Genomic DNA, 27,764 nt, shown 5'->3' on the forward strand with positions numbered 1-27,764 from the left:
GAGCCACAAAAGTGCCTTAATAGCAGAAAACCCCACAAGTGCCAACATTTTGGAAACCGCACACCTCGAGGAATTTATATAAGTGTGTAATGAGCACTTTAAACCAATGGGTGTTTTGCAGAATTTTAGAACACTGAGCGATGAAATTGAAATGTGTTTTTTTTCCGTGAAAATGTTGCTTTTACCCCAAATATCTCATATTGACAATGGTAGCAGGAGAATATTTACTCCACAATTTGCTGTGAACTTATTCTGAGTATGCCAACTCTTCATATGGAGGGGGAACTAAAATTTGGACACACACCAGGGCTCTGAAAGAAAAAAGCGTTTGATTTTTGGAGTGCAATATTGTCTGGAATAGATTTGGGGACGCCATGTCGCATTTGAACATCCACTGAGGTGTCAAGGCAGCAGAAATCCCACACAAGTGACCCCATTTTGAAAAATACACCCCTCAAGGAATTTATCTAAGGGCGTGGATAGCATATTAAACCCATTGATGCTTCACTGAATGTTATAATATTGAGCTGTGAAAATGAAATATTACATTTTTTTTAACAAAAATGTTGCTGAATGTTAGAGACGAGATTTTCTCTCTAATAGAAACCAACCTCAGGTATTGTTCGATAGGTACCTATAGTATGGAGAAATAAATCAGAGAGACAGACAACTGTATGTCTTTGAGAGATAATTCTATTTTATTGCTGCCCCAGCCCTCTTTTATAACCCAAAAGTCACAAGGGGTATAGGTTACAAACATTTGGCAAAAACACACTTTTCTTGATGACCTGTCACCGACTCCCAAGATAGAATGCGGGAATGTTCTTCACATATTTCTTGTCAACAAGGGATTTAGCCAAAATATGCTGATTACCTTGAAAATAAGGGTGAATCAAATGTACTTCCTTGAAAGGATATCAACTCCCAACCTATTAATGTTCCTCCCAGAATAACTGACCTTTTCCCAGAAGGAATGTGGGAGAACAGGACTATAGGAGACTTAGATGATAATACTGACCCTTCACATATAAAGTATATTTTATTTATTCCAGGTTAACCATTTCTTTCACACTGAAGTTCCAAATTTCTAATTTTTATAAAAGTAAAAGGAAACAATGGACCTCATAATTTGTTGTGCAATTTTTAGAATACAGAATCTATAGAAATACCCCATGTGTAATCATAAACTCTTGTCTGGGCACACTGCACGGCTTGGGAGGAAGGAGAACCATTTGACTTTTGGAGCACATTTTTTGCGAGTATAGATTGTGGACACCCTGTCATTTTGGCAGGGCCCCTGAGCAGCCAATAGAGCTGTAACTCGCACACATGATCTCATTTTGAAAAGCTTTTCATTTTAATAAGGACTAATAGAAAAAAATGGACCACAAAATTTGTTACGCAATTTCTCTTCAGTACAGTAATACAGTAGAGTACAGTAATGCACACATGTGATCAGAAACTACTTTTCAGGCATAGTGCAAAGCTCAGAAGCGCAGATTTGGCTGGAATGGTTTGCAGGAGTCATGTAACACTACCGGAGCCTCTGAGGTGTCAGGACTGCAAGACCCTCCATAAGTGACCTCATTTTACAAACCTCACCTCTTAATGAAATCATCTATCAGTGCATTGAGCATATTGACAGCACATTCATTTCACAAAATTTTATAACATTGGGCGGGGAAGAACAAATACTAACATTTTTACCACTAAATGTTTGTTTTTGCACCAGATTTTACATTTTCACAAGGGAAAAAAAGGTAATTTGTTGCACAATTTTCCTGAACATGGCAATACCTCACATGTGACTGTATAATACGGTTTGACCACACAGCGAGACTTGGGCAGGAAGGAGCAGTATTTGACTTTTGTAGAACAGATTTTCCTAAAATAGTTTGCAGAGCCCCTGTCAAAACAGCAGAAACCTCCCTCAAGTACCCCTAATTTGAGTATTACACCCCTCTTGGAATTCATCCTCAGGTGTAGTCATAATTTTGATTTTGTGAGTATTTTCCAGAAACAAGTTGCAATGCATGTTGCAGAGTGAAAATGCAAATATGCCAATGTAGTGCCCAATGCATTGCAGTGCCCAGTATATTCTAGTACCTTGGACAATGTGTCTAGTTTTTGTATCTCACATGTTTTTTTGTGAGATAACATGGTGTTTTCTAGGATACCATTCAAATTCACATATGACTTTTTGAACGTGTTTTGATGCAAAAGCATAGTTTTTGCCACATTTTTTGTTTTCTTTGTCTTCTTACAGTATTCACTGTAGGGGTTAAATAGTACACAGCTTTATAGAACAGGTCAGTCCAAATGTGGCGATACCAAATCTGTGTCATTTTTTATTAATTTTTGTTTTTACCTTAATATGCATATTTATTGGTGTAATATTTTTGTTCTTTATTTTGGTTTTTTTGTTTGTTTTTTTTAATTCTATTTTTTTGTAATTTTGCTCTTAACTTTTTGTACTGTTTTAATTAGTCCCTCTATTGGGCTTTAACTTTTATTTGTCTAATCGCTAGTCTAATGTGTTGCAGCACACATGTTGAGACACTGCCTAAGATTAGATCTAACAAGACACAATATCTAGCACACCAGTATGTCATTATTTGACCTCTGGGTGCCATGAGGGTTGGGGTTTCGATAGGGTGAGAGAGGGAGCACCTCACTCTCAAATCCTTTTAAATTACCTGATTGATATCAATTGTGGCTTCTAGTGGGTTACCTGTTATAGCAGGAGCTCATCTGTCAGCTAGGCTGAGCTCATGATGGTGAACGTGTGGGGAAGTGCACCTCCTGCCAATCACATGCTGTGATTGGTTAGTTAGAATGACTGACCAATCACAGTGGTCTGAAAGTGAGGACTGCTGTAATTGAACCCCACGCCGTTAGCCCTGCCGGTCAACTATCGGTGACTGCTGCCTGCCACGACCTGTCACTGTGTACTTACAATAAAGCAAAATGAATTTCTGGAGACATTAGAAATATTGGGCGTGGCTAATGCACCACATTAGAAAATTTGTGGTGGCAAATTTCCGCCGCCATACGCATGCAGATGCTTGTGGAAGGAGTGCTTCAAATAAACACATTACAGTCTATGGGATTGCATAGGAGCGCAATGATATGCATTTGCTTGCGTTTGCACAAGGCTCTAAATCCAGAAATTCCACGAGATACACCCATTTTGCGTGGCTTTTGTCAAGGAAATTGTCCTTGAAAAAAATTTCTCCTATCAAACGCATGCGCATAAAAAATGCAAACACATGCAAAAACGCATGCAAACGTTGCATTTTTTTATCCATCATGCGTAAGTTGATAAAAAACGCAGCATTATCATGCATTTTGCCATGCATTTTGCCATGCGTTTGCAGTTGTGGACAAGACACTGCGGACTCAACCGCAAATGTGAACCTAGCCTAAGAAACCTATTTTATACAAAAAAAAGATTATGCATTGTTATATTTTGAGAGCTATATTTTTTCTATATTTCTGCTGGCGGAAGTCATGTGTGGGCTTGTTTTTTGCAGGATAAATTGTTTTTATTGCTACCATTTTAGGGCATTTTTGATCACTTTCTATTCCAATTTATTTGTTGAGTCAGTAAGATTACAGAATTACCACATTTTTATCATTGTTTTAATGTTGGTGCTTTTACGCAATGAAAACTATTTTAGAGAAAGCAGAATTGTTTTTGCATCGCTGTATTCTGAGAAGTATATCATTTTTGTGTTTCCACTGAATGAGCTGTATGACAGCTTGTTTCTTGTGGGATAAGATAATATTTTCAATTATACAATTTTTATTTACATTCAACTTTTTTTTGTCAGATTTTTATGTTGTTCACTGAAGGGGTTAACAAGTGTGATTGTTTTATAGATCTGGTTGTTTCCGGATGTAACGATATCAAATATGTGTACTTTTTTGGTTTATTTTTGCTGCACAAAGCCCAGCAAATGCCAACATTTAATTACTTTGCCAGTTGAGAAGAGGCTAGTGTATTACAAATAGTCATTAACTCCTTCACGCCGCAGCCATTTTTCATTTTTGCGTTTCTGTTTTTCGCTCCCCTTCTTCCCAGAGCCAAAACTTTTTAATTTTTCCATCAATATGGCCATGTGAGGGCTTCTTTTTTGCGAGACGAGATGTACTTTTGAACGACACTATTGGTTTTACCACATTGTCTACTCGAAAACAGGAAATAAATTCCAAGTTCGGTGAAATTGCAAAAAAAGTGCAATTCCACAAATGTTTGGGTTTTTTTTGTTTTTTTTTACCATATTTACCAAATGCTAAAACTGACCCATAATTATGATTCTTCAGGTCATTATGAGTTTGTAGACACCAAACATGTTTAGGTTGTTTTTTATTTAAATGATAAAAAAAATTCCCAATTTGTAAAAAAAAAAAAAAAATTGCATAATTTTCGGAGACCCATAGTGTCTCCATATTTCATGATCTTGTGCTGGGAGAGGGCTTATCTTTTTCCTGCTAAGCTGGCATGATTAATAATATCATTTTGTTGTGGATACAATATTTTGATCGCCCGTTATTTAATTTTAATGCAATATTGCGGCCACCAAAAATATGTAATTCTGTTGCTTTGACTTTTTCTTTCACTACGCTGTTTACCGATTGGATTAATTATTTTCATACCTTGGTAGATTGGGCGATTTTGAATGCAGCGATGCCAGCTATGTGTTTTTTAATTGTTTTATTTTGAATGGGGCGAAAGGGGGGTGATTTGATCTACTATATATATATTTTTTTATAAACTTTTTTTAACTTTTTGCATGCTTCAATAGTCTCCATGGGACACTAGAAGCTGCAGTTGTCTGATTGCCTCTGCTACACAGAGGCAATGATCAGATCACCTGTGTGTAGCAGAAATGCTCACTTGCTATAAGCACCGACCACTGGGCAGCGCTCATAGCAATCCAGCACTGACAAACAGAGGGGTCTCCTGCAGACCCTGGGTTGTCATGCCACGGTCATGTGACACGGGTGGGAGATCACATTAAATACCTCTTTCAGAGATTGACAGCGGCAACTAACTGGTTAAAAGCCATGGGTGGATCACAATTTCACCTGCGGCTGTTAGGGGCACATGTCAGCAGTTCAAAACAGCTGACATGTGCTTGGAAAGACGTGGGCTTACTGTCGAAGCCCACATCAAAGGGAGGGACACGACATGCACAGTACATGTAAGGCGCATGTCGTGAAGGGGTTAAAAAATATATCATTTTCTTTTTTTACAATAAGGTAGGCTTAAAGGGGTTGTCCTGTCTTAATTGATGAGACTGCAGTCACTGTGACTTGTGATACCCTCAGCCCACGCTCTGTGCTCTATGGGGATTTGCAGTTTACTGAGCTGGGAATGTTGGTGATGTATGCGATATGCATACTCCCAGACAAAACCCATCTAATGGGCGTGGCCTCGCTCCAAACACTTGTGATGAGCAAGCCGACAGCCTGTCTAGTGACGCACTGCCATCTAATAGACATGGCCTCTCTATATGAGTGTATGGAGCATGGCCACTCACACTAAACGGGCTCTGCGCAGAAGTTGTACAACACATACATCACTGCTATTCCCAGCTCAGAAACCATCGAATACTCGCCCCGCACATTGCATGCACTCGGGGGTTTCATAAGTCTGCAGTCAGAGTGACCTCAGACTTTTCATTTTAGACCAGACAACCCCTTTAATTTAAGTTATTACCATAAAACACTAATATATGTATTTGCTGTCCTCCAAAAAGTAACAGCTCTCAATTCAACTCCTATTTTCTTACAATGACAGCCCTTATGATACCAGAGCTGTCTATGACTCTAATTTGTACGTATATTTCCATTTTGATGTGCTATTTTATGCTCCGGATTGGCTTTATAATTTGTCATAAGCTGTTTGTTGGACAAATATAATTTTGTTTATTTATTGTACAGGTCAAACACACAAAAGAATTTCCTCTTCACCACCCACCATGAATTTTGAACTGAAACTGAAATTTACTTTTATTATTTCTTCTAAAGATTTTATATTGGTTATTAAAACCAGCATCCATGAAACGACGAGTCATAGCAAATGACAAGAAGGTCACATAGCAGTATACAATGCTAGACTGGAAGTTTTTAAATGTAAAAGGTATGTGATATTTCCTGTGACTATGTCTCTGAAATTAATTTTGTTCACGTGTGTAGAGTAAAAAGTTACTATGTCTAATGCAATGTCTAAAATCTGACACTGCAGTAGTTATGGGTTATTAAATATTCCACATTATTTGGTGCACATAGAAATAAATAAATAATGAAGTTCAGCCCAAGGAAAAGTAGTATACAAAGATAATGGTACTGTAACCTTGAGATGTCTCCACATTGGTTCTCTGCTCAATGTTCTGTTTCAAGTTTTTAGAGATTTGGAATTACTAGATGTGACAATCCTCTAAACCGCGGTCACATAATCAGACTTTCTACACCAGTAAAATATATAAAAAAGTTGTTGGAGGATGCACGAGAAACTAAACACAAAAAAATAATTTACAGTAATATAGAAAAACATGTAGTGGTAATAGCTATTTGCTGATATGCTAGAATATCTGCTTGTATACAGCATAAAGACAACATTGCCTTCTCCTTATCCTCGAGTTTCTGCATGCTTGCTAATCTTGCACATTAGACTACAACCATAAGTTAATCATTGCAGCTAGAGATCAATTTGTGGGATTTCAGTCCACCATGCAGGTCAGTTATACATGGCAGATAGACGCGTGGCCTGCGCATCTATTACATTCTGGCCTCCACTACACCATTTTGATTCGCTGAGGCTGCCGTGACATCATCTGTATTTCTCACATTGCTTAGTCTACGTTCACATTTGCGGTCTGCGCCGCAGCGTCGGGCGCCGCAGCGTCGGGCGCCGCAGCGTCGCCGCATGCGTCGCCGCATGCGTCATGCGCCTCTATATTTAACATGGGGGTGCATGGACATGCGTCGCACTTGCGTTTTGCGCCGCATGCATCACTGCGGCGCACGCGTCCGGGCGCAGAGGACGCAGCAAGTTGCATTTTTGCTGCGTCCAAAATCAATCAAAAAAAGGACGCATGCGGCGCAAAACGCAGCGTTGTGCATGCGTTTTGCTGCGTTTTTGTTTGCGTTGTGCGTTGCGTCGCCGACGCTGCGGCGCACAACGCAAATGTGAACGTAGCCTTAGATAGTATTGCATCATCCCTGACAAAGCAAATGTCACGCTGGGGATGCCGGAAGGTAAGCGATTCATGGGTCTCTCAGCTAGCTGCCAGGTGGCACTGACGTGGATGCTGGATCGGAGCCTGCAAATCAATTCACTCATCGCTACAGCCATTACACAGTACATAGCAGGGGCACATTTCTAAGATTATCTCAGCACAGGAAAATTTTATTTAACTGCTTAATGACCGCCGATACGCATGAACACAGCTGTCGTTAAGGGTACTTATTCATTCATTGCCGTTTTAAAACGGCATTCGGGAATAAGGCTGTAGCACACCCCAGAGAATCAAACTCTGTTGGTTTTTCTGCTAGCAGGTCTTGTGATCAGGTTAAAAAATAGATTCTCTCTCCTTTGACATGATCTAACATGTCAGAGAAGAGAGAATAGATGTCCTCGAGCCCTACCTTACAACCGTCCGTGATCCCCTGAACCCCCTTCTCCTTCTGATGAAAGATAACATCGGGCATATGCCCAGTGCGCCCGCCAAGATCTGCCTCCCAGCACCCGGCAATTATTGTGAATTTCTTGCTTGGCTGCTGGCTTTTGATTGCTGTGATAGATCCTATCATAGTGATCAAAAGCCCCCAATATTTGTAAAAATGGCAGCACTTGGGCGCTGCTCCTCTCTCTTCACTCCTTGTAGTTGTTCTGGGAGAGAAGATAGATACATTATGTTAGAGTGCTGCCCTGTCAGTGAAGAAAAAGTCACAAGAATCAAATTTCTAGCTCTGTGTCTACCCCCTAAACTTCATTGATCACTGCGCCCCCCCCCCACCCTTCTGCAATCCCCTTTGATTAGATTTTTTTCTAGAACTTTAGATTTTTTTTTTTTTTTGCGATTAGGGCTACAGTAAAAAAAAAAAATATACAAAAGATACTAGTGTTAGATTAGGTATAGGGCTATGTTATGACCCCAGTGGACAGGGTCTCAGAGGAACGTGTAAGTCTGCAAGATACAAAAATCCAGCTCATAGGGCTGTGGTAACTGGGTTGACCAAATAGCTACTCCTAACGACAACACTAGAAGTAGCCGGGGATCATGCCTACGGTGATCGCTAGATGACTCGCGCCAGCCAGAGAATCTAACTACCCCTAGGAGAAGAAAACAAAGACCTCTCTTGCCTCCAGAGAAAGGGACCCCAAAGCAAGATACAAGCCCCCCACAAATAATAACGGTGAGGTAAGAGGAAATGACAAACACAGAAATGAACCAGGTTCAGCAAAGAGAGGCCAGCTTACTAATAGCAGAATATAGCAAGATAACTTATCTGGTCAACAAAAACCCTATAAAAATCCACGCTGGAGATTCAAGAACCCCCGAACCGTCTAACGGTCCGGGGGGAGAACACCAGCCCCCTAGAGCTTCCAGCAAAGGTCAGGATACAGATAGGAACAAGCTGGACAAAAATACCAAACAAAACAAAAGCAAAAAGCAAAGAAGCAGACTTAGCTTGAAAAACAGGAACCAGGATCAGAGGACAAGAGCACAACAGATTAGCTCTGATTTCAACGATGCCAGGCATTGAACTGAAGGTCCAGGGAGCTTATATAGCAACGCCCCTGAACTAACGGCCCAGGTGAGGATATAGGAAAAGACAGACGCTCCAGAGTCAAATCACTAATGACCACTAGAGGGAGCAAAAAGCAAAATCACAACAGGGCTAGTAGTGTTAGGTTAGGATTAGTTTTTTTGTTAGGCAGGCGTATAAAATAACAATGGTCTGCAGAACATTCAGCACGGAGCAAGCATACAGCCTGCTTTGCTATGGCAGCAAAACTGAATCTGCCTCTGAAATCGAGCAGTTATTATACAGTGATGATAAGGAGTGTCTTTCTAAGGCGACCAAGGTGTTCATCTCTATCCCTGGGGTTGGAACATATACGATTGTAACTGATGGCATGGCTGTAGACAATAGAGTTTGTGTTTTGGATGGAAACTGTCCTATTTAAGGTATGTTGGGTGGTCGATTGGCTTCTGATACTAATTACTAGTGATGAGCGAACGTGCTCGCCACTACTCGTTACTCGCCCGAGTATCGGGGTACTCGCCGAGCAGCGAGCATTTTCGGGATTATTCGGCGGTAACTGTAGTCTCCACCCCGCATTTTTGGCGGACTTTAGAGACACAATCACGGTGCAGGGATTGTCTGGCAGGCCATTTAATGCCGCAGCCAACTTTGTTGTGGTCATGCAGTGATTGGCTGGGCCGTACAGCATCATCCCGAGTATAAGAAACCAGGCGCTGCCCTGTTCGCCGCATTCTGTTCCTGTTTCAGCGAGAGTAGGGAGAGCTGGTGTCGAAATAGGGTCAGAATCGTGGTTTTAGAGATAATGTATGGCTGCAACTCTTACATCCACAACTCCTCGGAAACCAAAAGTCCTTTTTAGGGCGAATTCGTGGGTCCCAATATTGCAGCACTAGGTAGGCAGGGCACAGCATATCCACATCAATGCAAGGCCTGCAAGCACTGTATGTGCGTCCATTGGTCCCACTGCATCCTTCCCAAAGCGCCATAACTGCCTGCTGCAGCTTCTTTACTGTCTATATACCTATTTTTTTTATTTTTTTTTTCCACAAATCACCCCCCCCCAAAAAAAATAAAAAAAATACAGTCTGTTCTGTCAGACTGAGGCCTGTTGAAAAGTGATAGTTTTTTTCTTTTTGGTGTTTTAAATTCACCGAAAAAGGCCACATATATCTGCGTGCACCAAGATTGGTCATTGGAGGCCGGTGTACTTTTTTTTTGGCTGTGTGATACTCAAATTCTATACAGCGCTATTCAGCATGAAAAAAAATTGAAAGGCCACAGATTTGCCAGTGTGGTAATTCCATTACAGCCGTCATATATCTCTGTGCTCCAAGTTTGGGCATTGGAGGCCGGTGTACTTATTTTTGCCTGTGTGATACTCAAATTCTATACAGTGCTATTTCGCATAAATTAACTTAAAAAAAAAATTGAATACAGTCTGTTAGGTCAGACTGAGGCCTGCCCGGTGTTTGGGTTTGAAAAATCGTAGATTTGCAGGCATACTGATGACATATTATTTCGATACTAATAAAGGCATTTGTGTTGACCATTTGAAATAGTGCAGTAGTCCATTTAAAATGGTTAAGGCAAGGGGCAAGGGACGGGGAAGTGGACGTGATGCTGATAGTGCATCCAGAGGACGAGGCCGTGGGCAAGGTGAAAGTGGTCAACAACAAAGACCCACATCTTCTCGCTCTACCTTCCTGTCCCAGTTTCTAGGGGACCGCAGCACACCACTATTGAAGCCAGAGCAGTGTGAAAAGGTTGTTGGTTGGATAGCAGATAATGCTTCCAGTCACTTAGCCACCACCACCACCTTGTCTTCCACACGGTCAAGTCTGGGTAGCCGTGAGTGTGGCCAGGATATTCCTCACCCTGATCCTCCTACTTCCCACCTCCCACCATGCCGAGTGCCCTGAGACATCTGATCCAACACTTGGACACTCTGAAGAGCTGTTCAGTTTTCCATTTCAAGATTTGGAAATCTCTGCCAGTCAACTTGAAGTGGGGAAAGATGAGATCGCATGTAGAGCTGCCCAAAGCTTTGACCAGCCCTGGTCACTCGAAAGCGTTGGTGGGAAAGTGTCACAAGAGGTGGACGATGATGAGACACAATTGCCAGAAAGTCAGGAGGAGGAGCAGGGTGCAGATGTGGAAGACGAGGTGATGGGTGACATAGTGACTGACGAAACCTGGCAGAAGGACATGCATAGGAAGGACAGCAGCACAAATGGGGAAGGAGGCAGATCCCCCAAAACTCAGGAAGAAGCAGTGTGGTGGCCACAGACAGAAGGCGTGCATCCATTCCCTGTAACCCCAACATGAGTGACGTTGCCATTCCACCTGTGAGATCTTCCCAAGTATGGCTATTTTTTAAAGACTCTGCCGATAACCCTAAAGAGGCCATTGGCAGCACCTGCCATTCCCACATCAGCAGGAGTAGCAAAACAACAAGCCTGACCGCCATCAGCATGATCAGGCACATGCAAGCAAAGCACCCGAGTTTGTGGGCCAAACCCCAGGCTCCAGAACTACTGCCTGCTGGTCACACCACTGCTTCTTCCACTGTTTTGCGTAGAAGCCAATCCCCAGTAGACCGTGCATGTGAAGATGCCTCTAGCCCTGCACCTGTTGTGGCCCACAGTCAAGCAGCACCATCAGCAAGCCCGTCCACGTCCTTGTCCCAGCACAGCGTTCAGTTGTCTATAACCCAGTCTTTGGAACACAAGCGGAAATACCCAGCCAACACCCCACAGGCCACAGTCCTCATTTCTAATATTTCTCTTGTGCTTGTGCTAGAAATGCTGCCTTTTAGGCTTGTTGAGACGGAAGCTTTCCACAACCTGATGGCAGTGGCAGTCCGAAGGTTCTCGGTCCCTAGTCACCACTATTTCTCCTGGTGTGCCACAGCGGCAATACACTAGCATATGTCCCACAACATTACCTGTGCCCTCAACAATGCTGTTACCGGGAAAGTCCACCTAACCACGGACACGTGGACAAGTGCTTGTGGGCAGGGATGGTACATCTCAGTGATGGGCGACTGGGTTAACATAGTGGAAGCCGGGACCCAGTCAGACCTTGAGATGGAACTCATCCTCCCCCTGCCGAGGATTGCTGGCCCTATGTCAATCGGGGTTGCCCCAACAGTCTACAGCTCCTGCACCTCCTTCTCCTCTTCATCCTCCATCTCTGAAATCAACACATCTGTCAGAAGCTGGAAGCACTATAGCACTGCCTCAGACAAGCGGCAACAGGCTGTGCTGAAGCTCATCTGCATAGGTGACAAACCGCACAATGCAGAAGAGTTGTAGACAGTGCTGAAGAGCAGTCAGATGTTTGGATGATGCCGCTGAACCTACAGCCAGACATGGTCGTGTGTGACAATGGCCGTAACCTGGTGGTGGCTCTAAGGCAAGGTGAGCTCACACACGAACCTTGCTTGGCCCATGTGCTTAACCTCGTGGTTCAATGTTTTCTGAAAAGCTACCCGGAGCTACCAGATCTGCTAGTGAAAGTACGCCATCTGTCTGTCTATTTTAGAAAGTCAGCTACAGCTTCAGCCGCCCTTGCCGTGCTTCAATAGTGGTTTCAGCTTCCAGCTCCCCGACTGTTGTGTGATGTCCCCACGGGCAGGAACTCTACACTGCATATGTTGGAAAGGATTTGTGAGCAGAAGAGGGCCGTTGTTGACTACCAACATCAACAAGGCCATCGAATTTCAGGTCAGACTCCACACATAAGACCTCAGGAGTGGACATGGATGTCAGACATATGTAACATCCTCCAAAACTTTGAGGACTGCACCAAGATGGTGAGCAGCGATGACCCCATAATTAGCGTCACCATCCCGCTTCTCAACATTCTGAAAACCTCTCTGCTCACAATCAAAGAGGATGCATTGCAGGCGGAGCACAGGGACATGGAGCAAGGAAGCATACAGGGGGATTACACTTAGCCCAGCCTCATGTGTTCTCAACTTGGATTGGTAGGCAATGAGGAGGAGGAAGAACAGGAGCTACTTTCATGGGCTATAGATGGTATTACAAACACATCTGTATTAGCTTCTGTTCAGTGGGGATGGCCTGAGGACAGTGAGGATGAGGAGAACAGCATGGTCAGTCATCCTGTTAGTCAGAACACGGAAGTCTTACCTGTTAGCAGTCTGGCATGCATGGCTGACTTTATGTTGCGCTGCATTTCACGTGACCCTCGGATTATCAAAATTTTGGGTGACACTCATTACTGGTTGGTGACACTTATAGACCTACTCTACAAGGAGAACTTTCAATCTCTTCTGCCTGAGGAAGAGAGGTGTACTAAAATATTGCAGTACCACAGGGCCCTTGTAGCGGAACTACTTAGAAAATTCTCATGTGAGAACGCTGGCAGCAGACGTCAGAGTTTGATGTACAACCAAGGACTCCAAGCGAGAGAGAAAGATGTACAATCCAGCTCAGGCAGGGGAACAATGGCCAATTTATGAGACAATTTTCTCAGACCCTCCCATCGTGGTGGCACAGAGGCAAGGGGTACTGTCACAAGAATTGCAATGTTTGGAAAGATGGGGAGGGAGTACCTTGCAGATCGTACAAATGTCCTATGTGATTCCTCTGTGCCTTTTAATTATTGGGTATCCAAGCTGGACACGTGGCTTGAACTCGCTCTCTACGCCTTGGAGGTCTTGGCCTGCCCTGCTGCTAGCGTTCAGTCAGAGAGGGTTTTAAGTGCCGCTGGTGGAATTATAACAGATAAGCGCATCCACCTGTCAACTGAAAATGCTTACAGGCTGACTCTTTTAAAAATGAACAAGGGCTGGATTGGGAAAGACTTCTGTACACCACCAAGTGAAAACAGCGAAACATAACCTCAAATACATTCTTTTTGGGAGGTGTATTCTCATGCACCTCTTCACAACCACACATGGGTATATGTTTCCACATTTGGTCTGCTTGTTGTTGTCCTCCTCCTTATCCAATTCCTCATTATCCCGAACACTAGATGACCAGAGTGAACATGCTCTGTACTGTTATAGGCTGGTGATTTTTGGACACAGGGGCTGTGAAGACACTCTTTCATTTTGTAAAAACAGGACCCCACATTGGGGACTTGGGCATTACATTACATTGGGCCTACTTCTTAAGTTTGTCTCCTGCAATGTGTCCTTTAACTGCCACTAGATGACCATGGTGCACATGTTCAGTACAGTTATAGGCCGGTGAATTTTGGGCAAGTGGGCTGTGATGGCACTATACTTCTAAGTCCAAAAAGGACAACACATTGGAGAATTGGGCATGACATTACTTTGGGCCTACTTCTTAACTCAGTCTCCTGCAATCTGTCCTGTACTTGCCACTAGATCACCACTGTGAACATGCTCTGTACGGTGCCTTTTGGCCAAGGGGGCTGCCATGCCTCTCTTTTATTTAAAAAAAAAAAGGATTTTACATTGGGGAATTGGGCATGACATTTCTTTGTGCCTACTTCTTAACTCGGTCTCCTGCAATCTGTCCTGTACCTGCCACTAGATAACCAGGGTGAACGTGCTCTGTACGGTGCATTTTGGCCAAGGGAGCTGTAATGGCACTATTTTAATCAGTCCAAAAAGGACACCACATTGGTGAATTGAGCATGGTATTCTATTGGGCCAATTTCTTAACTCAGTCTCCTGCAATCTGTCCAGTTCCTGCCAGTAGATCACCAGGATGAACATGGTCTATACTGTGCATTTAGGGCTAGGGGGCTGTGATGGCACTATTTTAATCAGTCCAAAAATGACCCCACATTGGGGAATTGGGCATGGAATTCCATTGGGCCTACTTCTTAACTCTGTCTCCTGCAATTTCTCTTGTTTAACTACCACTAAATCACTAGGGTGAACATGCTTTGTACTGTTATAGGCCGGTGAAGTTTGGTCAAGGGGGCTGTGATGGCAGTAGTCTATTTTTACAAAAGGTACCCCCATTGGTGAAACCACATCCTTGTTGGAAAACAATACATAACATTTGTGTACCTTAAAGTGCTCACTTAAACAGCTCCTTTTTGTGTTGCCTGGTTGCTAACATTGGACACAATACACTTCATATAAATTTGATAAAGCAATGCTGTTACTTTGCCTCAGCAGTTTATTAAAAATATAGCTTTGTCCACTATATTAGTTTCTCTCCTTGAGAGCCTTAACTTTGTCTGCCTCAAATGTACAAATGGAGAATATACAAATGGCGATTTGTAAACAAGATTGAAATACTGTATACCGAATGCATTCAGATAATCACATAGCTGCATTTCTTGTAAAACATTTAGAGATGTGACAGACAATGCTCATGTGGACACAATCTTGATAAATGTTTGTTTATTCACTTCACAAACAGTTATAAACCTCTATATGTTTGCTGTTTGTTATTGTAAAACATTAAAGTTTACTGAAACTATGCCGGTGGAGTTTTGATCTAAATCCTTGTGGCTTTTATTTTCTAGGGGTTTATGGCCCCTCATCTGATGACTCCATGATATCTCAGTTTCATCCAACCTTGAAAAATGGTCACTTGAAGGTGTGGGTAAAATTAGAGTTACTAGATAGTGTTATTCACTATATAAGACCAGAGAAACATGTCGAAGACAGATGTCAAAACTGGGGTACCTGTACATGTACAGTGTGCTGATACCTGCATAATTGGGGACACTCATTCAGTGTAGGTAATCTCCCAGGGGTTCTCTGTCTTGGTGTTGCTTCTCTTATATTCCAGACGGATGATGTTTAAAAGCCTCTTGGTGATGATCTAAGTATACTGTATGTAGTTAATTTTCATATATACATAATCACTATATTTATTTAATCCGTTTATGTACTTATTAACCTGTGTATGTTAACACATACAAACGTGTACGCACTCACACTATTCAATCAAACTATTCCTTGAATTTTGTAGTTTGCAATACAATTGCCTTGTATTGCAAGTATTAGCCTTTTTAAAGCCGTTTCCGAACCTTAGTGTTAAAAACATGTCAAATAAAATTGCCAAACTCTCCTGTAAATAATTCTGCAAAGAGGGAACCATCATACCATTAAAAAATCCGAGTGAATTTTCCTGGGCCCATCCAGTATATGGGTTCCAAGGCCTAATGGGCTGCATATGACTATGCAGCGGGGCTCGCATTCCTGCCAATGTATAAAACAAATTAGTATGGAGCACAAAATGCATAATATGAAGTGGATTTTCATGGGCCCTTATAGTATGTGGGTTCCAAGGCCTAATGGGATGCATATGATTGGCAGGAAGGCGAGCCCTGCTGCATAGTCAATGAAAAAAATAAAGGAGTATGGAGCACAAAATGCGTATTGTGAAGTGGATTTTATGGGTTCCAAGGCCTAATGGGCTGCATATGACTATGCAGCAAGGCTCACCTTCCTGCCAATGAATAAAACAAAGGAGTATGGAGCGCAAAATGCATATTGTGAAGTGAAATTTCATGGGCCCATCCAGTATGTGGGTTCCAAGGCCTAATGGGGTGCTTATGACTGACTATGCAGCAGGGCTCGCCTTCCTGCCAATGTATTAAACAAAGGAGTATGGAGCACAAAATGCATATTGTGAGGTGGATTTTCATGGGCCCATCCAGTATGTGGGTTCCAAGGCCTAATGGGGTGCATATGCTTATGCAGCAGGGCTGGCCTTGCTGACAATGTATATAAGGCTACTTTCACGCTAGCGTCGTTTTGCATACGTCGCAATGCGTCGTTTAGGAGAAAAAACGCATCCTGCAAAGTTGTCTGCAGGATGCATTTTTTCCCCATAAACTTACATTAGCGACGCATTTCGACGTATGGCCACAGGTCGCAACTGTCGTGCGACGGTTGCGTCGTATTTTAGCGCACCTTCGGGACAAAAAGATTTACATGTAACTTTTTTTGCGCGTCGTGTCCGCTATTTTTGACCCCGCATGCACGGCCGAAACTCTGCCCCCTCCTCCCCGGACCTTACAATGGGGTAGCGGAAGCGTCACAAGACTGCTTCCGCTGCCCACGTCGGGCATCACTTTCACAACTCGCATCGGCTCGTCGGGCCGACGCATAGCGACGGCCCTGTGCCGACGCTAGTGTGAAAGAAGCCTAACAAAGGATTATGGAGCACAAAATGCATATTGTGAAGTGGATTTTCTTGGGCCTATCCAGTATGTGGGTTCCAAGGACTAATGGGGTGCATATGATTCGGCAGCAGGGCTGGCCTTGCTGACAACATATATAACAAAGGATTATGATGCACAAAATGCATATTGTGAAGTGGATTTTCATAGGCCCATCCAGTATATGAGTTCTGAGACCTGAAGGTGGGCATATGACTATGCAGCAGGGCTCGTCTTCCTGCCAATGTATAAAACAAAGGAGTATGGAGCACAAAATGCACATTGTGAAGTGGATTTTCCTGGGCCCATACAGTATTTGGGTTCCAAGGCCTAATGGGGTGCATATGACTATGCAGCAGGGCTCGGCTTCCTGCCAATGTATAAAACAAAGGAGTATGGAGCACAAAATGCATATTGTGAAGTGGATTTTCATGGGCCCATCCAGTATGTGGGTTCCAAGGCCTAATGGGGTGCATATGACTATGCAGCAGGGCTCGCATTCCTGCCAATGTATAAAATAAAGGAGTATGGAGCACAAAATGCATATTATGTAGTGGGTTTTCATTGGCCCATCCATTATGTGGGTTCCAAGGCCTAATGGGGTGCATATGACTGACTATGCAACCGGGCTGGCCTTGCTTCCAATGTGTAAAACAAAAGAGTATGGAGCACAAAATGCATATTGTGAAGTGGATTTTCATGGGCCCATCCAGTGTGTAGGTTCCAAGGCGTAAGGGGGGGTATATGAATTGGTAGCAGGGCAGGCTTTGCATTCAATGCAACATTTTTTCAGGAGGCCCTCTTGGACATCTTATGAATGGGGTATTGTGGTGCGTAGTAATTGTTGGCAGCCCATCCACTCACAGCGAAGGCTACAACAGTTTAGGAGACCCACAGTTTAATAATGGCTCTTTAAGAAGATTATTGCCGCCTGGTGCAACAGTAAAAATAGGCTCTGTGACTAGAGTCCCTCCTTCGTACATGAAACTAGATGGGTCTGCATCTGTGTCACACACCACATGGCCAGCTAGGAGTGTTAAATGTTACAATGACATTTCCCAGTGAATGCATTTGTAGTGGTTGAAAGCAATGTTAAAGTTGAAAAACGCTTCAAAAATGCTGCTTCTGAACTAAGCCTAAGTAGGAGAGGAAATTTTCGGTCTGGGGTTAAATATTTGGCCTTACAGGCAAGTCGTTAACCTGCAAATGATGTACCTTGACATATTTCCAAGCAAAACCCGTTTTGGTTTCGTTTTCATGTGTTTTTTGTGGAATCAGGAAAAATGGCATGAATCTCGGAAAAAAAAAATATTAAAGCTGTGAACTAGGAGTCAGGAATGCTTCCAGGGGCGATCCCCATGATGTCCCTGTGTCATTTGAGCAGTGTTTCCATCATTTTCAGATGTTTTTAGTCCTTAAAAAGACCCCCGGGGGGGGATCGCGGTAAAATTACTCGGGTCTCCCATAGACTTACATTGGGCTCGTTGTTCTGGCCGAGTACCCGAGTATTCCAATTTGCTCAACTCGAGCAACGAGCACCCGAGCATTTTAGTGCTCGCCCATCATTACTAATTACAATTGAGGAATTTGCTCCTCAGACCATGTGGGGGCATCATAACAGAGAACTAGACCCCAATCAGAGGACAATAAAACATTTACACTGTTAATCTATGAACTGTTCCAATATTTATGAATATAACTGTTTACAATGGTAGTTTGTTCTGCTTCACGTCACCTGTAGGGTTGAGCGAAACGGATGGGCCATTTTCAGAAGTTGCCGACTTTTGGCAAAGTCGGGTTTCATGAAACCCGACCCGACCCCTGTGTGGGGTCTGCCATGAGGTCGGCGATCTTCTGAATCTGGTATCGGAATTCCGATACCGAGTTCCGATATGTTTGCGATATCGGAAATCGGTATCGGAATCCACATTTAAGTGTAAAATAAAGAATTAAAATAAAAAATATTGATATACTCACCTCTCCGGAGGCCCCTGGACATCGCCGCTGGTAACCGGCAGCCTTCTTTGCTTAAAATGAGCGCGTTTAGGGCCTTCCATGACGTCATGGCTTCTGATTGGTCGCGTGCCGCTCATGTGACCGCCACGCGACCAATCACAAGCCGTGACATAATTCTCAGGTCCTAAATTCCTCATTCTAGGAATTTAGGACCTGAGAATTACGTCACGGTTTGTGATTGGTCGCGTGAGCGGTCACATGGGCGGCCGCGACCAATCACAAGCCGTGACGTCATCTAAGGCCCTTCACGCACTCATTCTTAAGAAGGAAGGCTGCCGGAAAGAAGCAGGGTGCGTCCGAGGGTGAGTATATACCTAATAGGAATATACTCACCCTCGGCTTCTTTCCGGCAGCCTTCCTTCCTAAGAATGAGCGCGTGAAGGGCCTTAGATGACATCACGGCTTGTGATTGGTCGCGGCCGCCCATGTGACCGCTCACGCGACCAATCACAAGCCGTGACATCACCGCAGGTCATTCACGCGCTCATCCTTAGGAAGGAAGGCTGCTGGTTAGTACCAGGGCTCGTCCGAGGGTGAGTATATCAATATTTTTTATTTTGATTCTTTATTTTACACTTAAATATGGATCCCAGGGCCTTAAGGAGAGTTTCCTCTCCTTCAGACCCTGGGAACCATAGTATCCCATTGCACTGCATTGGGTTTCGTGTTTCGGCCGACCCCGACCCCGACTTTTTTATAGGATCGGCCGATTTCACTCGACCCGACTTTTGAGAAAGTCGGGTTTCGTGAAACCCGACCCGATCCTATAAAAATAAAAGCCGCTCAACCCTAGTCACCTGTCTTATCTATGGCATTATTTCTGGGCTGTGTTGTGTATAAATATGTGATTCTTTAGAATTTGTATTAGTCTATGCCTGATGAAGGGACCCGAGTAGTTTTGAAAGCTTGCAATTTGTTACCATCTTTTCAGTTAGCCATTAAAAGGTATCAAAAACTGAGGACTCTCAATTCTAAATATTTTTCAATATTTGTTCCAAATTTCAGTTTTTTTCACAAATAAACACAAGTCATATCGAATACATTTTACTACTATCATGAAGTACAATATGTCACGAAAAAAAAATCTCAGAATAAGTGGGATCTGTTGAAGCTTTCCAGAGATATAACCACAGAAAGCGACAATGGTCAGAATTGTAAAATTTGGCTTGGTCATTAAGGTCAAAATTGACTCTGTCACTAAGGGGTTAAAGTACATTCAGAAGATTGGCATGCATTCGATCGATTTACGAGGGGCTGGTATAATGGGGTACATGACCCCTTAGGCCGAGGCAAGAGAAATTCACCGCACTCTCTTTATTTCAGTGTGCAAAAAAAAATATTTTATTCATTCATGGGAGCAGATAAAGACTGTCATTCAGTTAATATTCTGAGTTAGACATTTCGACCCCACCAGGGTATTTTTCACTAAGTCTTTTAAAGTTGTTGGAGAAAGAGGGGAAAAAAATATTTTCAACAATGGAGGACTGCAAAAGTCATATATGATAAGGTGCTGTGTTGCTGCAGCTTGATTCCACCCTCTCGCACTTGTATGGCTGTCAGGCAGTGGCCACTCAGTTTATAGCCATATTCTGTTTTTATCTGCTCCCACAAGGCCATTTGTATTGTACCTGAGTCTGCACTATATACCATTCTACGATGGATATTACAGTCCTCAGCATCTATCAAGGTTGCACTAGTCTTGCCTTCAAATCTGACAGAATGGTTTACAGAAGGTAAAAGAGCTTTATAATACAGTATTTTAACACAACCTTTTGCTGGGCATAAAATATTTTAAATATTGGATGGATTTATAAATAATAATTTTTCTGTTTCCATTTTTGTATTTTTGGATATGGTTGCCATGATGAAAAACTTGATGAAGACATAACTTGATGAAGACATAAACAGTCTCTGAAGAGGTGTTATTATTCTAAAGTTGCATGTAAAAGTTTTGCACCACTGGTCAAAAGTACTGTTATTGTGAACAGTTAAGCAAGTTGATGATGAAATGATCTCTAAAAGACCTAAAGTTAAAGATGACAAATTTATTTTGTATATATATATATATATATATATATATATATATATATATATATATATATATATATATATATATATATACACACACACACAAACATTTTTTCATTTTAAAAATTACAAAAAGGAAAATGGGCAGCTGAAAATGTTTGGGCAACATTGGAGATATGTGTGCTCGGATAATTTTGACCAAGGTGTTAGAACTTAATTACCCTGCTAGGGATATGGCTTGTTCACTATAATTGTTAAGAAAGGCCAGGGGATGCAAATTTCCCGATTTTATAAAAACCCAGCATCCTCTAGCCTTGTGCCAAAAAACAGCAGCCATGGGTCCTTTTCAGCAGCTGCCTAGCACTTTGAAAATGAAAATGGTGGAGGCCCACAAAGTAGGAGGAAGCTATAAGAAGAGAGCAAAGCATTTTCAAGTTGCCCTTTCCTCTTTCCTCAGTTCAAAATGTAATTAAGAAATAGCAGTTAAAAGGAACAGTGGAGGTTAAGATAAGGTCTGGAAGACCAAGCAAAATATCAGTGAGAGCTGCTTGTAGGATTGCTATAGAGGCAAATAAGAACCCCCACTTGACTTCAAAAGATCTTCAGAAAGATTTAGCAGACTCTGGAGCTGTGGCAAATTGTTTTACAGTCCAGGGACACTTGCACAAATGTCCTTCATGGAAGAGTAATCAGGACAAAAACATCTCTTGCATCCTCACCATAAAACTTAGCATCAGAAGTATGCAAAAGAACATCTAATCAAGCCTTAGGCATTTTGGATACAAGTCCTGTGAACCGATGAGTTTAAAATAGAATGCTTTGGCCACAATGACCAAAGGTATGTGTGGAGAAAAAAGGGCACAGAATTTAAGGAAAAGAATATCTTGCCAACCATTAAGCATGGGGGTGGATCAATCATGCTTTGAGGTTGTGTTGCAGCCACTGCCCGAGGAACATTTCATGGGTAAAGGGAAGAATGGATTCAATGAAATTTCAGCAAATTATAGATGCAAACATAACAACATCTGTATAAAATAGCTGAAGGTGAAAAGAGGATGGCTTCTACAAATGGATAATGATCCTAAACACACAACAAAATCCACAATAAAGTACCCCAAAGGCTGCAAGCTGCAGGCTTTACAATGGCCCTCACAGTACCATGATCAAAATGTCATTGTAAATCTAGCTAGAACTCAAAATAGCAGTGCATACAAGATGACCCAGGAATCTCATAGAACTGGAAGAATTTTCCAAGGAAGAATGGATGAACATCCCTCATTCAAAAAATGAAAGATGCTTGGCTGGCTACAAAAAGCATTTACAAGCAGTGATACTAGCAAAAGAGGGTATTACTATATATTAATCATGCTGGGTGCCCAAACTTTTGCATATACCCATTTTCCTTTTTATAAATTTTAAAATGTAAAAAAAGACAGTCTTTTTTTTCCTAAAACACAACAGAAATATTTTATCTTTACTCTTAGCCCTTTTAGAGATCATTTAATCTTTATCTTGCTTATCTGTTCACAATGCAGTTGTGCATTCTTTTGCATGTTTGTCCCACTTAAATGTCTCATTTCACAAATTTAAATATTAGACAAAGATAACATAAGTAAACAAAAAACACAGTTTTTAAATACAAATCTTTATTAAGGGAAAAATAAATCAAAATCTACAGGGCCCTGTGTGAAAAAGTGATTGCCCCCTAAACCTTACAACTGGTTGGGCAACCATTAGTAGCAATAACTGCAATCAAGCATTTGCGATAACTGCAAATGAATCTTTTACAATGCTCTGGAGGAATTTTGGCCCACTCATCAATTTAGGATTGTTGTAATTCAGCCACATTGGAGGGTTTCTGAGCATGAACAACCTTTTTAAGAGCATGCCACAGCTTCTCAATCAGAATGAGGTCAAGACTTTGACTAGGCCACTCCAAAGTCTTAATTTTGTTTTTATTAAGCCATTCAGAGGTGGACTTGCTAATGTGTTTTGGATCACTGTCCTGCTGCATAACCCAAGTGTGCTTCAGCTTGAGGTCATGAACAGATGGCAAGACATTTTCCTTCAGGATTTTTTGGTAGACATCAGAATTCATGATTCCATTTACCACAGCAAGTCTTTCTTACAGAAAAACATCCCAAGACCATCACCAAAGTTTACTGTAACTGTTTACATATTTTTGTCTGTCTACAGAGTATTCTCTGTTTTCTCTGTATTCCAAAAGTCTTGGGGATCATTAAGATGTTTTCTATCAAAACTGAAATACGCCTTAGGTTCTTATTGCTCAGCAGTGGTTTTTATCTTGAATTCTGCTATTCAGGACATTTTTGTCCAGGCTCTTTCTTATGGTGGAGCCATGAACACTGACCTCAACTGAGATAAGTTAGGGCAGCAGTTCTTTGGATAAGGGATCTTTTGTGACCTGTTGGATGAGTCGTCGATGCGCTGTTGAGGTAATTATAGCCGAACGTTCACTCCTGGGAATGTTCAGCACTGTTCCATGTTTTCACCATGTATGGATAATGGCTTTCACTGTGGTTTGCTGAGTCCCAAAGCTCTAGAAATGGCTTTATAACCTTTTCCAAACTGATAGATCTCAATTACTTTGTTTCTCATTTATTCCAGAATTTCTTTGGTTGGAGGCATAATGTCTAGCTTTTGCAGTTCTTTTGATCTTCACTTTGTCAGGCAGGTCTTATTTAATTGATTTATTGATTGAGAACAGGTGTGGCAGTAATCGGCCCTGGGTGTGGCTAGGGAATTTGATAATTAATTTATATTTTAAGGAGGGTGTGTGCGAATCTCTTTTTCATACAGGGCCCTGCATGTTTGGATTTCTTTTTGCCTTAATAAAAAAGACCTTGATTTAAAAACTGCATTTTGTGTTTACCTGTGTGATCTTTGTCTAATATTTAAATTTGTTTGGTGATCTAAAATATTTAAGTGTGACAAAAGAATAGGAAATCAGGAAGGGGCAAACACTTTTTCACACAACTGTAACAGTAATTTTGACCAGGGGTGCACAAACTTTTACATGTCACTGCATGAATGGAGGCTTTGGATGTATGAATGATTATGAATTTATTTATTTAAAAATTAATATTAAATATAATTTACAGTTCATCGTTTCTTTTCAATTTAATAAACAACTATTGTTCCATGAATGAAAACATAAATGCACTGCACCCGTAAGGAATTCAAGAAAATGTCACTTTTTCACATTTATAGACTTTCAAGTATAATACTGCAAACCAAATGATACCATTTTGGTATTTACGGTATATTTGTTAATAAAAATAAACCATGAAATTTGACCTTTAAAATCAGATACAGAAGTGACATTTCTAGTGAAAATGTAATATGCATAACACCATTATGCGAAATGAAACATTGTTTTGTATAATGTGACTTATTGTCTGAATTCAAATTAAGCATTTAATGTTTTAATAATAATGCAATGACTATTGAGGTCTGTAAAGACTTTAGTTTGTTATATTATATTTTGCCTATAAATGAAATATTCTTGTACATTTAAGCAGTGTTCATAGAGCACCGCCGTAGGGTAGACATTCCATGTAAAAATCTATAGACGTTGGTAAAGCCTTTAGAGTGTTTAAAGAGTATAGTCACCCAAATAAGTTATCATCTTTCTGATCCCGAGAATTGAAATCAACCATGAGCACCATCGCTCTTTTCATTGTATATGGCACTGACATAGCTAAGCACTGTATAGTAAAAGGAGTGGTGGAGCACATGATCAACTCCAGACCCGTATTGTAAGACCCCATCCTAAGATCTATCAGCATCCTAGCACTTTGACATTGGGCAATAAAAAAACGTATGATTAATACCATGGATAAATGATATATTGTTATTGTGGATAAATCCCTTAAAATATAAATAAAGGAAATAAAATGCAGTCTGACTTTACTAACATTTGTGAAAGAATGGGTTGTTCTCAAGAGCTCACTGAAGTCGTTGCTTTTTCAAAAAGTCAGTTTGTGCAATATTTAGTACAGAAAACATTGTGCAATCAGCTCTAGTGGTATTATTGAAAAATGGAAGTGGAACAACAGCAGCTCAACTACAAAGTAGTAGACCATGTAAAGTCTGCCAATGCTCTGCTGAGTCAATAACTGCAGAGTTCCAATCCTCTTCCGGCATTAACATCAGTAAACAACTCATGTATCAGTAGCTCCAAGATATGGATTTTCGTGCCTAAGGAGCTGCATACAAGTCTCACATCACCAAGCACAATGCCAAGCATCATATGGAGTAGTGTATAGCACGTCACCATTAGACATGTTATGTGGAGTGAAGAATGGATAACTTTGGGTTTGGCAAATATCAAAAGAACATTACTTGTTTGACTATATTGTAACAACTCTAAAGATTGATGAAGGAGAGATGATACTATAGGGTTGTTTTTAAGGGGTTGGCCTAAGCCTCTAAATTCCAGTGAAAGGAAATTGTAATGTTTCAGCATATCAAGAGCCAATGCACAAAGCAAGATTCATAAAATCATAGTTGGGTGAGTTTGCTGTGTAAAAAGTTGAATGGCCTGCACAAAGCCCTGATCTCAACTTCATCAAACACCTTGAAAATAAACTAGAATGGTGACTGTGAGCCAAGCCTTCACATCGAACATCAGTTTGATTTTGCAAGTTTTTGAGCGGTCTGTAATCTTTTATCCTACGTACGCTTCAACTGTGAGAGACAGAATCTTAAAAACAAAAATATAGAAAATTACATTGTATGATTTTTACATAATTAATTTGAATTTTATTGCATGAAATAAGTATTTGATTCAATAGTGGTGTTGAGCGATACCGTCCGATACTTGAAAGTATCGGTATCGGAAAGTATCGGCCGATACCGGCAAAGTATCGGATCTAATCCGATACCGATACCCGATACCAATACAAGTCAATGGGACTCAAGTATCGGACGGTATCCCTGATGGTTCCCAGGGTCTGAAGGAGAGGAAACTCTCCTTCAGGCCCTGGGATCCATATTACTGTGTAAAATAAAGAATAAAAATAAAAAATATTGATATACTCACCTCTCCGACACAGCCTGGACTTTACCGCCGTAACCGGGAGCCTTCTTTGCTTAAAATGCGCGCGTTTAATGGTTTCCGTGACGTCACGGCTTCTGATTGGTCGCGTGCCGCCCATGTGACCGCGACGCGACCAATCACAACAAGCCGTGACGTAATTTTCAGGTCCTGAATGCCTAGAATTAGGCATCAGGACCTGAAAATTACGTCACGGCTTGTGATTGGTCGCGTCGCGGTCACATGGGCGACACGACCAATCACAAGCCGTGACGTCACGGGAGGCAGTAAACGCGCGCATTTTAAAATTACGTCACGGCTTCTGATTGGTCGCGTGCCGCCCATGTGACCGCAACGCGACCAATCACAAGCCGTGACGTAATTTTCAAATCCTGAATGCCTAGAATTAGGCATCAGGACCTGAAAATTATGTCACGGCTTGTTGTGATTGGTCGCGTCGCGGTCACATGGGCGGCACGCGACCAATCAGAAGCCGTGACGTCACGGAAACCATTAAACGCGCGCATTTTAAGCAAAGAAGGCTCCCGGTTATGGCGGTAAAGTCCAGGGGCCTCCGGACAGGTGAGTATATCAATATTTTTTATTTTAATTATTTATTTTACACATTTATATGGATCCCAGGGCCTGAAGGAGAGTTTCCTCTCCTTCAGACCCTGGGAACCATACACTGGAAACTTCCGATTCCGATTCCCGATACCACAAAAGTATCGGATCTCGGTATCGGAATTCCGATACCCGCAAGTATCGGCCGATACCCGATACTTGCGGTATCGGAATGCTCAACACTATTCAATAGATAAACAGAACTTAATACTTGGCACAGAAACCTTTGTTTGCAATTACAGAGGTCAGATGTTTCCTGCAGTTCTTGACCACGTTTGCACACATGGCAGCAGGGATTTTGGCCCACTCCTCCATACATATCTTCACCAGAACTTTCAGCTTTCTGGGCTGTCGCTGGGCAATACTGCGTTTCAGCTCCCTCCAAAGCTTTTCTATTGGGTTCAGATCTGGAGACTTGCTGGGCTACTCCAGGATCTTGAAATGCCTCTTATTGAGCCACTCATTAATTGCCCTTGCTGTATGTATCAGGTCATTGTCATGCTGGAAGACACAGCCATGACACATCTTCAATGCTCATACTGAGGAACGGATGTTTCTGGCCAAAAGCTCGCGATATATGACCCCTTAAATCCACCCTTCAATACGGTGCAGTTGTACAGTCCCCTTTGCAGAAAAGCCCCCAAAGTATGCTGTTTCCCCCACCATGCTTCATGGTTGGGATGGTGTTCTTGCGGTTGTACTCATTAGAGATGAGTAAATTTGTTTGGAAAATGATCCCCAAACATAAGTTTGGCACATTCGGATTCGTGATCGTAAATCCAAGCAAAATTTCATAAAATTGGTAAATAATCGGTAACATTCAGTAAAAGTGTGGGAAAATATTTGCGTTGCCACCAAAATATTTTCCTCACTTTAGCATTGGTAATGATGGTGTATCATGAGTTTTTGACACAGGTTTGAAGTGTCTGAAGTCTCAAAGAAGTGGGCACGATTAAATCATTACAACACGCCTGCTGTATCGGGATGTGCAGATGCTCTGAAGACACCATAAAAGACCAGAGCAGCAAATGAAATGGCAGGGGTGAGGGGGGGGGTTGTTTATGTGGGGCCCATTATACTGTATGGTGCACTATATGGGGATCATTATACTGTATGGAGGGCTGTCTAGGGA

This window comes from Ranitomeya variabilis, chromosome 3 (assembly GCF_051348905.1).
Source record: "Ranitomeya variabilis isolate aRanVar5 chromosome 3, aRanVar5.hap1, whole genome shotgun sequence".
Taxonomy (NCBI): domain Eukaryota; kingdom Metazoa; phylum Chordata; class Amphibia; order Anura; family Dendrobatidae; genus Ranitomeya; species Ranitomeya variabilis.